Raw genomic sequence first — 14,888 nt, forward strand, 5'->3', positions numbered from 1 at the left:
ATGTGGGTGGGAGCCATCCTTTCAGGATGGGACTGAGGTCCCCCAGGACTTCATGTACATGGTATCTACACAGGATTAAAGAAAATGGAGACATTTCTTCCCATCAAAAGCTGCACTGCCTCCTGGTTCAGCCCAGTGATTTGTTTAGGGAAGGAAGGCTGACCTCAAGGAAGTCTTGATTTCCCAAGCTGTCAGTAGCTGAGAAAGCTTGACTGCCACTATTTTAATGGCAGTATCCAGGGAGGGGACAGGACAAAAAGGATGTGGCTGATAAATGGAGGGTGAAGAGCCAATTGGGAACGGCCCAACTTGTTGGCAACATACATACATCTTGTAATAGGGGATCTTCCTGCCCTAACTTGCTGTCATTTGTTCTATGACTTTGGAGCCCTTTAAGTTTTGTTAGCTCTTGTCAATATTCTCATCGAGGGGAGACAACGCTTATGACTCCCACTTAGTCCTCTATGGAACTTGTCAGGAAGTTCTTATAACAGAGGGAAGAACTGGAAAGGTTTTGCTAGTTTCCATGCACACTACTGTTTTCTGTTATGAGCAAGGATTTATATTTTATTTTCCACTTATTAATTCAAAATTGAAAATATATATTGATAATTGTAAGTATACATGTGCAGGCACTTGGTGGATCCTCAATAAATGGACTAAATGGATGATACGTGTCCGTTGTTGTTGCTGTTGTCAGCTGCCATGGAATTTGCTCCCAACTCATGGTGACCCCATGCACAACAGAACAAAATACGGCCCGGTCCTGTGCCATTCCCATAATCCGTTGCAGACTGGACCATTGTGATCCACAGGGTTTTCCTTGGCTGATTATTGGAAGTAGATGACCAGGCCTTTCTTCCTAGTCCATCACAGTCTGGAAGCTCTGCTGAAACCTGTTCATCACCAAAGCAACACTCAAGCCTCCGATGACAGACGGGTGGTGGCTGTGCATGAGGTACATTGGCCAGGAATCGAACCCAGGTCTTCTGTACAGAAGGTGAGAATCTACCACTGCCTTGTGTCTTGTGTCCATTGTTAGGGAGCACCAAATCCTGAGCACTTAAACGGTAATGCACTTTCACAAACATTGCCTGTAGCTGCTTGTGCCAAGCAAAGCCCCAGGTGCTGGGGGTGGGGAGACAGAGAGATGGGCGGGACAAGGACCCTGCCTGACCCAGCTTACTGGCTACAGCGATGAGCCCAACACTCTGACCTGTAGGTTGTCGACTCTCTGGGAAGCGTGAAGGTGTACAGCTGCCCCCACTGACCCTCAGAGGTTCCAGGAATCCTCTGGAAAGTAAATACCTGTTGCAGTCAAGTCAATTCTGACTCATATCAACCCTACAGGACAGAGCAGAATGGCCCCATTGGGTTTCCTAGGCTGTAACCTTTATGGAGGCACACTGCCACATCTTTCTCCCTCAGAGCAACTGCTGGGTTCAAACCACCAACCGTTCTGGTTAGCAGCTGAGCGCTTTAACCACTGTGCAACCAGGGCTCCTTCTGAATACAGCTCCTAAAGGCCCCAGGTGGGCAAGATGTCTCAATGAAAGGGTGGATGTGGGTACCACAGCACTGGGAGTCATCCTCCTCCCATCCACCCAGAGGACACCAACCAGGGTGAGACAGCAAGGCTTGGTAAAGGCTGGTGGGCACCTTCAAGGGGTTACTGCTCAGTCACTCCTGTGACAACCACGAAGTCCTGCCCCCACCGCCATCGGCCGGGCTGCTGGGGACAGGTGTTAGAATCTGCCATTTTGCTCCTCATGAGTCTCACTGATAGACACGTCAGGGTGCCCAGAAGGCAACAGTGAAAATGTATGGTCATAATAACACCCAGGGCTTGGGGTTTAGGCCGATCCCAATCAGGTGCCAATACTAATTATGGTCACTGTGTAGCAGTTAGCTGCCCCCAGCCCCTCCCCTGCAGGCGGGAGGCTCCGCTCTGTGCCCCTAGACCCCACGGTGTGGGCTTGGCTATAGTGGTACAGGGGCTGCTGAGGAAGCAGGCTAGGCTTGATGTCATGCAGGGAGGGGGTTCCTGTGGCTGTGCACCCCAACAGGCAGGACAGCTCATGAGCAAATATTTATTGAACTTCTACGTTTGTGCCAAGAATTATGCTAGAAGCTAAGAAGCGAAACGGAAGAACAAGACATGATCCCTGGCCTTAGGAATCTTTAATTAAATCTAAAATAAAAAAGCTAAAAATAAAACCAAGCTGATAACCTAGCAGGGAATATGAGACGTCTGTTGAAGAGAAGATCAGAAGTGAAAATAGCACCAGACTGGGGACAAAGGGGCCTGAGTGCATGACCAGCTCAGAACCACTGGTCTCCCATCTGTGAAATCCAGAGGAGTCAACGGCAAGGTCCCTTCCTAGCTGCGTCTTCTCGAGGAAAATAATGAATTATATGAGGTTGTAAAGGTTCTTTCTCTGATACAGACAATAAAGACAACCAGGATTTTGTAGGCAATAAAGAGGAAGGGGTGAGACCCCTGGTCTGGGTACCGCCCTCCTTCCATCTCGGTGCCCACTGTCCTGGGACCCCATGCCAGCGCCGAGAAGGCCCACCACACGCCACCTCCAACTCTGCAACGCCACTGCCACCACCCTCACCTGAGCCGCCCTCACTGCCCACATGAGGCCCATATGGCAGCCAAACCCAGACCAAACCCACTGCTATCAAGCTGAGTCTCACTCATGCTGTTGTTAAAAAAAAAAACAAACCAAACCCATTGCTGTCGAGTCGATTCTGACTCAAAGCAACCCTACAGGACAGAGTAGAACTGCCCCATAGAATTTCCAAGGAGCGCCTGGCGGATTCGAACTGCCAACCTTTCGATTAGCAGCCATAGCACTTAAGCACTACACCACCACGGTTCCCATGTTGTTGTTAGGTGCTGTCAAGTCGGTTCTGACTCATAGCAACCCTATGTACAACAGAACAAAACATTGCCCAGTCCTGCACCATCCTCACAATCATTGCTCTGTTTGAGCCCATTGTTGCAGCCACTGTGTCAATCCATCTCATTAAGGGTCTTCCTCTTTTTCACTGACCCTCTACTTTACCAAGCATGATGTCCTTCTCCGGGGACTGATACCTCCTGATAACACGTCCAAAGTATGTGAGATGGAATTTCACCATCCTTGCTTCTAAGGAGCATTCTGTACTTCTTCCAAGATAGACGTATTCATTCTTATAGCAGTCCGTGGGCCATTCAGTATTCTTTGCCAACACCATAATTCAAAGGCATCGATTCTTCTTCACTCTTCTTTATTCACTGCCCAGCTTTTGCATGCATAAGAGGTGATTGAGAATACCATGGCATGGGTCAGTGGACCAAAGCGACATCTTTGCTTTTTAATACTTCAAAGAGGTCTTTTGGAGCAGATTTGCCCACTGCTGCTTCCATGGGCATTGATTGTGGAGCCGAGTAAAATGAAATCCTTAACGACTTCAATCTTTTCTGTTTATCATGATGTTGCTCATTGGTCCAGTTGTGAGGATTTTTGTTTTCTTTATGTTGAATTGTAATCCATACTGAAGGCTGTGGTCTTTGATCTTCATTAGTAAGTGCTTCAAGTCCTCTTCACTTTCAGCAAGCAAGGTTGTGTCATCTGCATAACGCAGGTTGTTAATGAGTCTTCCTCCAATCCTGATGTCCTGTTCTTCTTCATATAGTCCAGCTCCTCATATTATTTGTTCAGCATACAGTTTGAATAAGTATGGTGAAAGGATACAATCCTGACGCACACCTTTCCTGATTTTAAACCACACAGTATCCCCTTGCTCTGTTCGAACGACTGCCTCTGATCTACGTACAGGTTCCTCATACGCACGATTAAGTGTCCTGGAATTCCCATTCTTCACAATGTTAACCATAATTTGTTATGATCCACACAGTCGAATGCCTTCGCATAGTCAACGAAACACAGGTAAACATCTTTGTAATAGTCTCTGCTTGCAGCCAAGATCCATCTGACATCAGCAATATCCCTCGTTCCACGTCCTCTTCGGAATCTGGCTTGAATTTCTGGCAGTTCCCTGTTGATGTACTGCTGCAACCGTTTTTCAATTATCTTCAGCATAATTTTACTTGCACGTGATATTAATGATATTTATTTAATTTCTGAATTCCGTTGGCTCATCCTTCTTTGGAACGGGCACAAATATGGATCTCTTCCAGTTGGTGGGCAGGTAACTATCTTCCAAATTTCTTGGCATAGAGGAGTGAGTGCTTTCTGCATTGCATATGTTTGCATCTGTTTGTTGAAGCATCTCAGTTGGTATTCTGTCAATTCCTGGAGCCTTGTTTTCCATCAATACCTATAGCGCAGCTCAAACTTCCTCCTGCAGTACCATCGATTCCTGATCATATGCTACCTCCTGACATGGCTGCACAACAACCAATTCTTTTTGATACAGTGACTCTCTGTATTCCTTCCATCTTTTTTTGATGCTTACTGCATCATTTAATATTTTCCCTGTAGAATCCTTCAACATTGCAATTCGAGGCTTGAATTTTTTTCTTCAGTACTTTCAGCCTGAGAAATACTGAGTGTGTTCTTCCCTTTTGGTTTTCTAACTCTAAGTCTTTGCACCTTTCATTATAATACTTTACTTTGCCTTCTTCAGCTGCCCTTTGAAATCTTCTGTTCAGTTCTTTTACTTCATCATTTCTTCCATTCACTTTAGCTACTTAATTTTTAAGAGCAAGTTTCAGAGTCTCTTCTGACATCCACTTTGGTCTTTTCTTTCTTTCCCACCTTTTTAATGACCTCTTGTTTCTTCAAGTATGATGTCCTTGATGTCATTCCACAACTCGTCTGGTCTTCGGTCATTAGTGTTCAATGAGTCGAATCTATTCTTGATGTGGTCTCTAAATTCAGGTGGGATATACTCAAGGTCGTACTTTGGCTCTCGTGGACTTGCTCTGATTTTCTTCAGTTTCGACTTGAACTTACATATGAGCAACTGATGGTCTGTTCCATAGTTGGCCCCTGGCTTTGCTCTGACTGATGATATTGAGCTTTTCCATCGTGTCTTTCCACAGATGTAGTCGATTTGATTCCTGTGTATTCCATCTAAGAAGGTCCACGTGCATAGTTGCTGTTTATGTTGTTGAAAAAAGGTATTTAATGAATAAGATGTTGGTCTTACAAAATTCTATCATGCCATCTCCCACATCGTTTCTATCACCAAGGCCATATCTTCCAACTAGTGATCCTTCTTGTTTGTTTCCAACTTTCACATTTCAATCACCAGTAATTATTAATGCATCTTGATTGCTTGTCTGATTCTATAGGACAGAGTAGAACTGCTCCATAGATTTTCCAAGGCTGTAATCTTTAAGGAAGCAGAATGTCACATCTTTCTCTCATGGAGTGGCTGGTGGGTTTTGAACTGCCAACCTTCCAGTTAGCAGCTAACTGCTTTATTGCTGTACCACCCAGGCTCCTATATGGAAGCCAGTGATATTTACAACTTTAATTAGATCATGTCTGTCCCGCTTAGAACCTGCCAGTGGCTTCCTAGTACTCAAATCCAAACTCCCTGCCATGGCCATGAGGCCTACAGGTGTGGGGCCTGCCTGCCTCTCTGACCTCAGTCCTCACCTAGACCTCCTCCCTACATGCCAGTCAAGCTAGATGTCATCTATCTCTCAAACACTCCAAGCTTGTTCCCACCTCAGGGACTTTGCACATGCTGTTCCTTTTGCCTGCAATGGCCTTTGTTGTCTCACTTGTCTCAAATCTCAGGCAAATGTCATCCTCTTGGAGAGGACCCCACCAATAGTTTCCAAACTATTCTTCAAGGAGGGGTCTCAGAGGCCGCCACAGGGAAAGGAAGAGGAAGAGGAGATGCCGGCCCTCTCTTCTCTCTCAGCCAGATCTGTTTCCCTGTGGTATTCCACAGGAAGGTTGGATTCCATGTTTGGCAACCCTGGTCTGGCCCATCCGGCTGTGGGACCTGGAGGACGTCCCTTGAGGCTGCCCTCTATCTTCTTGCAGGTCCAGGGCTGTGGCAGAATCAGCTCACTGTGCCCAGTAAGCCCTGCTCACCCAGCCACCTCCCTCCTGCTGGTCCTGGAAGGGAACTCGGGCTCCTCAGACCCGGTCTCCAGGCAGCTGCGTCCAGTGAACAGGCTGCAATGAGAGAGGAATGCCCAGGACCCTCCTCCACATGGTCTCCAGCCAGGAAGTCCTGTGGGTGGAGCTGTGACAGCAACCCCGTAGCCACGGACTGGGCGCTCCGACTACAGCATCTGTGTACCCCCAAGCCCCTCATCTGTAGCAGCTACTGAAAGCCCACTGTGTGGGAAGGCAGGACGGGGTTGGGATGGACTAGATAAATGGAAACGCCTCTGGTCACACACACCTCCTTCTCTGACGATCACACCATGTGAAGCCTGTCAGAAATTACCCCCAGAAGTCACCTTTCAGCCGTCACCTGCTCTGGACCTGGCAGCACACCTGGCTGGAGGGTGGCTGTCGCCTTTCCTGGGTGGACTGCTCCCCTACCTGCCCCCCACTCCAGGGACAGCCAGGATGGAGTGAGGCGAAAGAGAGGTGCTGTTTTCCTGCCCTGTCAGCCAGCTCCTCGCCCTAACGCCAAGCACCCTCCTCCTGCCCTCTCACTAATGCTGCTCCAGGTGCCAAGCATCAGCTCCTCATTCTCTCCCCCGCTGCGGCTGCCTGGCTGTTGGTCAGTCTCCTCCCGCATAGATACCCTGTGCCTGGCTGCTGGACAGTCTCCTCCCGCATGGATACCCTGTGCCTGGCTGCCTGCTGCCCCTCAACCCGGGCTCTCTCCTGCCTCTTGTCTGGAGAAGTCCCCTGTCTGCTGCAGCAGCCTCATCCTGCCCTTCTCCTCCCAGACCCTGTCTGCTCTCCTCACCTTCATCTCTGATCAGAACCACCCCGACGCGCGGCTGATTCACAGCCTGGCTTTCCCCCTAATGCCTCCCTCTCCAGGATGCAGTGCACTCAGGGCGTGCTCGGCTGCACACAGATCTTCAAACCCAAACCCAGACCATGTGTGCAGAGTGGATCTGTGCTCCATAGGGTTTCATAGGAGTGACCTTCAGAAGCAGATCACCGGGCCTTTCTCCCAAGGCGCCACCATCATGGGAGAAGCCACGGCAGTGAGGCCCCATCTGTGGGCCCAGGGGAGAAACAGCATCAAAATGCAGCCTCGGAGGTGGCAGAAATGCTCTTCTGCTTTCAAGAAGCCATAGCCTAGGAAACATAGGCCCCACCAGGCTTCTCGTGGGATCCGGGTGGTCACAACTCAGGGCACAGGCATCATCCCAAAGCTCTGCTCCTCATGTGCTGAGTGGTGCCCAAACTGCACCACAGCATCGTTTTCCATGTGGAATTCCACGGGAAGGACGGACTCCATTCTGTGCCCCGGACGTGGCAGCTGTGGGCTTGGCTGTGGCCTGCCTGGTCTGCTGGGGAGGCAGGTTAGCCACAGTGGGATGCAGGGAGGGGTAATTCCTGTGGCTGCTCTGCTTGAGGAACCAGGGACAATGTGTCCCCCACCCCCACAGGACGCCCTTCTGTGTCAACGAACTGCTGCAACCATTTTTGAATGATCTTCAGCAAAATTTTACTTGCACATGACATTAATGATATTTATTTAATTTCCACATTCCATTGGATCACGTTTCTTTGGAAGGGGCACAAATACAGACCTCTTCCAGTCAGTGGGCAGGCAGCCATCATTCATATTTCTTGGCATAGATGAGTGAGTGCTTCCAGCATTGCATCCTTTTGTTGAAACATCTCAATTGGTATTCTGTCAATTCCTGGAGCCCAACAGGTCTCTGCTTGGTCAGAGCCCAACAGATGGCTGCAAACTTGTCCCCAAAGAAACGCCCGTGTGGACACACATGGCAGAGACGGCCTCCATCTGACACAGCCCCCTCGCCTGCAGCAGCATCTAGTCGGGGGAGCTGGTCTCAAGCCACATCCGCTTCTGTTGGATTACACACCATTGTATCACCAGCAGTCACCAGGCTGGTGCTTTAGGGGTCAGCGGGCATGAGGCAGGGCGGTGATGTGGTGGGGAGGAGGGACGGGCCCTGGTTTAGAACAAAAACCATCACTTTACAAACTCTGCAAATCCTCCAGGTAGAGATGCTACCACCGTGGAGACCAGAAGCCACACCTCCGGGGCAAACTGTGGCTTGTGTTCCAGAGGCTGCATCTGTCCCCTACAAGGCTACTCTACATCTGGACGTGTGGATCCCAGTAACGTAACACCCCAAGTCAGGTACCAGATGGGCAGATCCAATCAGGCAGGCGGGCATCGGTCCTAAAGAGGATACTTCTAGACCACTACTGCATAATCCAGAGACCCTGGGTGGTGCAAACGCTTAAGCAGATCAGCAGTTTTGAACCCACCCAAAGCTGCCTTTGAAGAAAGACCTGGCAATCTACTTCCAAAAGGTCACGGCCACGAAAATCCTATGGAGAAGTTCTACTCTGCACATGTCAGGTTGCTGTAAGTTGAAATAGGCTCCATGGCAACTGGTTTTATGGTATAACCCAGAGTCCTGCCCCTTGGTTTTACATACCCACGGGCTGGCCACCAGCTCTGGAAGTACAGGTGAACACATAGTAAATGGCTTATCAATATTACAGTACCAAAACCAAAAAACCAAACCCAGTGCCGTTGAGTCGATTCCGACTCATAGCGACCCTTTAGGACACAGTAGAATTGCCCCATAGAGTTTCCAAGGAGCGCCTAGTGGATTCGAACTGCCGACCCTTTGGTTAGCAGCAGTAGCACTTAACCACTACGCCACCAGGGTTTCCATTACACTACCATGCACAATAAAGTAAGAATATTGGTGTTCCCAGGCTTGATGGCCCTTGCAGCGCAAACAGGCATCTAAGCTGGGAAACCAGGGCTCCCGGGGGTCCCGAAGTTCTTCTCCACTTGCCCTCTGTCACCTGCATTTCCACACCCATGCGCACTTGACACCCATCAGACCGTCTATTCTTTGGGGTGCATGTTTGGATTTGATAACAAGATCAGTGACCCTGGCCGCCTCTATGCTAAAGACAGAGGCTTTACAAGCTGGTGGCAACATCCAAAGGGCTGAGCAGCTGGAAGAGGGCCTGCTGGTGAGCATCCACTTTCTGTGATGACGGGACTTCACAGAAGCTGAGTGCCACACCCTGTGTCCTCAACAGAGCCTGACGTTTCCGTGTTCCGCCCTGTCCACACAGTCCTCGCAGTTACCCCTGTTGTTAGCCTGTTTTCCTTTAGATATCCTTGACGGTCCAGTTCAAGTCCTGAGCCTCCCAAAAGCCCTCCTTGAGGACGACCGGCACCGAAGAAGCCCTACTTTCTCTGAATGCCTGAAATTGTTATGACTGGAAACAGTCAAGCTGACAATGGATTGCTCTCTGTTCGTGTTCACTTTCTCAAGGGCTAATAGAGCCGTGCTGTCTCTCTTGGTGTTACACAGAGTACTGAGCATTCAACTGACACCTCTTGAAGAAATGGGATTTCTAGGCTCTGGAGGTTTTAAGTGGAAATATAGACTTTGATGGGGAGGAAGGAGTTGGCACGTCTGGTTCTCTCATCCTCCTTCCTTCTTCCCAAACTGCTGTGTGGTTGGGGAAGTGTGTGTGTGCATGTGTGTGTAAGTGTTTACGTGTGCATGTGTGAGCGTTTATGTGTGCATGTGTGTGTGTGTGAGCATGTGTGTGCACGTGTTAGTGTGTATGTGAGCGTATGTGAGAGTTTATGTTGTGTGTGCATGTGTGAGCGTGCATGTGTGCGCGTTTATGTGTGCATGTGTGAGCGTTTATGTGTGCATGTGTGTGAGCATGTGTGTGCATGTGTCAGTGTGTATGTGAGTGTATGTGAGCGTGTATGTTGTGTGCGCATGTGTGAGCGTGCATGTGTGCATGTGTGCGTGTTTATGTGTGCATGTGTGAGCATGTGTGTGTGCACGTCAGTGCGTATGTGAGTGTATGAGTGTGTGCATGTGTGTGTGCATGTGCATGTGTGTGTGTGAGCGTGTATGTGTACGTGTGTGAGCATGTACGTGTGCGTATGTGTGTACACACACATGCATACACCCCTTCCTTTTTTATTTGTGCAGAAATTCAGCATTGGAATAACACCCTCTCAATGGCAAGGGGTTTTGGTCTGCAGGGTTATTTTGAAGAGTGATAGTAATAAATGTGAAAAGCCTTAGTGAAGTTAAAATTGCTTTCTATAGGTAAGATATCATATTAGAAATGGAAAGCTTTCAGTGAGGTTGGAGAAAAAATGTTCTTGAGGACAAGAAAAACCGTGGCTGCTATTTTCAACTCCATCAGCCGCTCCACTCTTCCCCAGCCCCTCCTGGGGTGAGGGCTGCTCTAGGGAGCACTTGCTGCCAACAAGGAAGTGCAGATTCAGGTTTCTCCATTCTGTGCGTTTTGTTGGAACCAGAACAATGGAACCTGGAAGGATCTCAGAATACGCTCCTGTGACAGCCCCTCTGTGGCTGGGGAACTCAGGAATGGAACTCAGAGAGGCCCCAGCCTGCAGTGGGGTTACGCTGTGGTCCTGGTGGGTTTATGGAGAAGGCCAGGAGGCCCACAGCTGAGCCAGGAGGGAAGAGGAACTAGCCCGAAGAGAAGGTGTGGGAGTGGCTATGTCAAGTGGCTTGGGGACTCATGAGCGCTACAGAGTCCTGCCTTGGGTTCCTCTGGAAGGTGGAGGCTGCCCGGATGGTTGCCCTGTACTCGTCTACGAAGCACCTCAACCCAGGGGACTGTGATAGCTCTACTTCCATTACTGTTAATCTGTACAGCACACTTTCCCTTCTTTCTTCTTTCCGTTAAAACGCCACCACCATTCCTTCCCATGGGGAAGCCATTCTCGGTCTCCATGATTAGCTCTGGGACAGGTACTGGACTGAAGCTAGCCTCAGTTTCAGCATTTCCTCTGCCTCTTGGGTTACTGCGACATGAGATGTGTGTATTTCAGCAAACCTAACCAGTTGCCATCGAGTCGACTCCGACTCACGATGACGCCACGTGTGTCAGAGTAGAGCTGGGTGCCGCAGGGTTTTCCATCGACGATTTTTCAGGAGAAGACCGTCAGACCTTTCTTCTGAGGTGCCTCTGGGCGGACTAGGACCACCACCCTTTTGGTCTGTAGCTGAGGGCATTAACCATTCGCACCACCCAGGGAATACATATATATATATATATATACACCATAGTTTTATGCAAATAACATGCATGTTATATATATTTTTTGCCAACAGCGCCCACCCACCATGAGGTATTTTCCTAAGCGTGCTATGCCAAATTTTTCACAGCAACATGAAAAAAAAATATTAGCATAGTGCACTTACAAAAATACATATGTGCATTCTTTGAGTAAAAATACAGTGTATAAGCTATGACATTTCCAGTCAGCATCTGATCTCTACATGATACTGCAAAAACTCAACTACAAAAAACAAATAACCCAATTAAAAAATGGGCAGAGGATATGAACAGACACTTCACTAAAGAAGACATTCAGGTAGCTAACAGATACATGAGAAAATGCTCACAATCATTAGCCATTAAAACCCAAAAATCAAACCCACTGACGTCGAGTAAAATTCTGACTCATAGTGACCCTACAGGACAGAGTAGAACTGCCCCACAGGGTTTCCAAGGAGCACCCGGCGGATTCGAACTGCTGACCTTTTGGTTAGTAGCCGTAGCACTTAACCACTTGCCACCAGGTTTTCCTATCAGCCATTAGAAAAAGGCAAATCAAAACTACAATGAGATTCCATCTCACTCCAACAAGGCTGGCATTAATCCAAAAACCGCAAAATAATAAATGTTGGAGAGGTTGTGGAGAGACTGGAACACTTGTACACTGCTGGTGGGAATGTAAAATGGTACAACCACTTCGGAAATCGATTTGGTGCTTCCTTAAAAAACTAGAAATAGAACTACCATTTGATCCTACAATCCCACTCCTTGGCATATATCCTAGAGAAATAAGAGCTTTTACATGAACAGATATATGCACACCCATGTTTACTGCAGCACTGTTTACAATAGCAAAAGGATGGAAGCGACCAAGGTGCCCATCAATGGATGAATGGATAAATAAATTATGGTATATTCACACAATGGAATACTACGTATCGATTAAGAACAATGATGAATCCATGAAACATTTCACAACATGGAGGAATCTGGAAGGCATTATGCTGAGTAAAATTAGTCAGCTGCAAAAGGACAAATGTTGTATAAGACCACTATTATAAGAACTCGAGAAATAGTTTAAACAGAGAAGAGAATATTCTTTGATGGTTACAAGACGGGGGAGGGAAGGAGGGAAGGGGAAGGGTTTTCACTAATTAGATAGTAGATAAGAACATTTTAGGTGAAGGGAAAGACAACACACAATACAGGCAAGGTCAGCACAACTGGACTAAACAAAAAGCAAAGAAGTTTCCTGAATAAACTGAACGCTTTGAATGCCAGTGTAGCAGGGGAGGGGGCTTGGGGACCATGGTTTCAGGGGGCATCTAAATCAATTGGCATAATAAAATCTATTAAGAAAACATCCTGTATCCCATTTTGGAGAGTGGTATCTGGGGTCTTAAATGCTAGCAAGCAGCCATCTAAGATGCATCAATTGGTCTCAATCCACCTGGAGCAAAGAAGAATGAAGAACACATAACGCACAAGGTAATTATAAGCCCAAGAGACAGAAAGGGCCACATAAACCAGAGACCAGATGAACTAGATAGTGCCTGGCTACAACCGATGACTGCCCTGACAGAGAACACAACAGAGAACCCCTGAGGGAGCAAAAGAGCAGTGGGATGCAGACCCCAAATTCTCGTAATAAGACCAGACTTAATGGTCTGACTGAGACTAGAAGGACCTTGGAGGTCATGGTCCCCAGACTTTCTGTTAGCCCAAGACAGGAACCATTCCCAAAGCCAACTCTTCAGACAGGGATTGGACTGGACTATGGGACAGATGAGGATACTGGTGAAGAATGAGCTTCTTGGATCAAGTAGACACGTGAGACTATGTTGGCATCTCCTGTCTGAAGGGGAGATGGGAGGGTAGAGGGGGTCGGAAGCTGGTGGAACGGACACAAAAAGAGAGAGTAGAGGGAAGGAGTGTGCTGTCTCATTAGGTGGAGAGCAATCAGGAGTATATAGCAAGGTGTTTATAAATTTTTGTGTGAGAGTCTGGCTTGATTTGTAAACTTTCACTTAGAACACAATAAAAAAAATACAGTGTGTATATTTGTGTGTATACACATATATAATTTTTACGAATCTGCAAGACTTCTTTAAAGTGTTATAAAGCAAAGATGTCACCCTGAGGACTAAGATGTGCCTGACCCAAGCCATGGTGTTTTCAATCACCTCCTGTGCATGTGAAAGCTGGACAGTGAATAAGGAGACTGAAGAACTGGTGCCTTTGAATTGTGGTATCGGTGAAGAATAATGAATATGCCATGGACTACCAGAAAAATGAACAAATCTGTCTTGGAAGAAGTACAACCAGAATGCTCCTTAGAAGGAAGGATGGTGAGACTATGTCTCACATATTTTGGACATGTTATCAGGAGGGACCAGTCTCTGGAGAAGGACATCATGCTTGGTAAGTAGAGGGTCAGTGAAAAAGAGGAAGACCCTCAAGGAGATGGATCGGCACAGTGGCTGCAACAATGGGCTCAAGCATAACAACGATTGCGCAGGACCGGGCCGTGTTTTGTTCTTTGGTCCATGGGGTGGCTGTGAGTTGGAACCAACTGGATGGCATCTAACAACAACAACATGCGAATTATGTATATACACACACACATATGTTTATATATGTGTATATAAATTATATCATTAGAGTAGCAATCCCAAGTAAAGATAAATAATTTGATGACAGTCTCAAAGCTCAAGTGACAGAACAAGTATTTGGTTTAGCTGCAGAGTCTCCAACTATTTCATTGCAGATACATCTGAGAACCATACCTCTACCTGCTTCCATTGGCCTCACTTAAAAAAAATACCCCCGGGGAGGCAACCCTGGCCCAGTGCACTCTTGGCTCCCTGACCTTGGACAGTTCATGCTTTGTAGAACTAGAATTTGGAAAGCTTTGAGGTAGGTGGTCTGCGGTGAGCGATGAGCCGTCTATGTAGGGTGGGAAGGAGAATTCTGGAAAGGACATGAATGAAGGCTGGGGCATCACATCTTTTTCAGTGAGAATCTTTGCAGCTTTCTATCTGTCTGGGCTTTGGCTCAGAGCTGAAGCTCGTGGGATCCAACTGGCATCTCTGAACCGAGGGTGGTATCTACAGCTGTGCAGAAACCAATGTTCTCAAGCTGTGATTAGTAAGCTTCCAAGAGTGAAGCCGTTAGAGCTGCCATCTTCCTGCCCCTGCTTCTCTCTTCTCGCCTTCTCTTCCTACGCCAGCACCTCCTGGTGGACAACAGCGGTCCATGGAACAAACCTGGAGAACCTCGAGGGCAGAGGGCAATCTTGCCTTGGGCTTCTTGCTGGTGAACAACAATGCTTGCAGTAATACCAAACCCACTGCAGACCTTCTCTGCACTTCCACTTCCTGGCTGCCCTGGTCATTATTCTTCCTGGGAGCCATACAAGACTTTTGCAGGAAAAGCCACATCACCCCCCAAGGGCCAGCATGCTGCCAGTATAAGCAGGTTTATCCTGGCATTTGAATTCCTGCCTTGATTGTCACAGGCTCTCCTGGACCAGTGGTGCACCACATTGGTCTGCACCAACTTCCTGAGAGGAGAGCTGCAACAGAAGGGGACGTGGCTTTAGTGGAGCACACACTCCACCAAGGATCAGGGGACCAGTTGTGCTTATCTCCCCTG

General features: G+C 47.9%; 1 protein-coding gene across 1 annotated transcript in view; it reads right to left on the reverse strand.

The window, feature by feature from the left end:
• The window catches only part of TMEM178B (transmembrane protein 178B), a 394,067-nt gene that overhangs the window by 12,634 nt on the left and 366,545 nt on the right, over positions 1–14,888 (reverse strand). The gene's annotated exons all lie outside the window — the stretch shown is intronic.

This window comes from Elephas maximus, chromosome 8 (assembly GCF_024166365.1).
Source record: "Elephas maximus indicus isolate mEleMax1 chromosome 8, mEleMax1 primary haplotype, whole genome shotgun sequence".
Taxonomy (NCBI): domain Eukaryota; kingdom Metazoa; phylum Chordata; class Mammalia; order Proboscidea; family Elephantidae; genus Elephas; species Elephas maximus.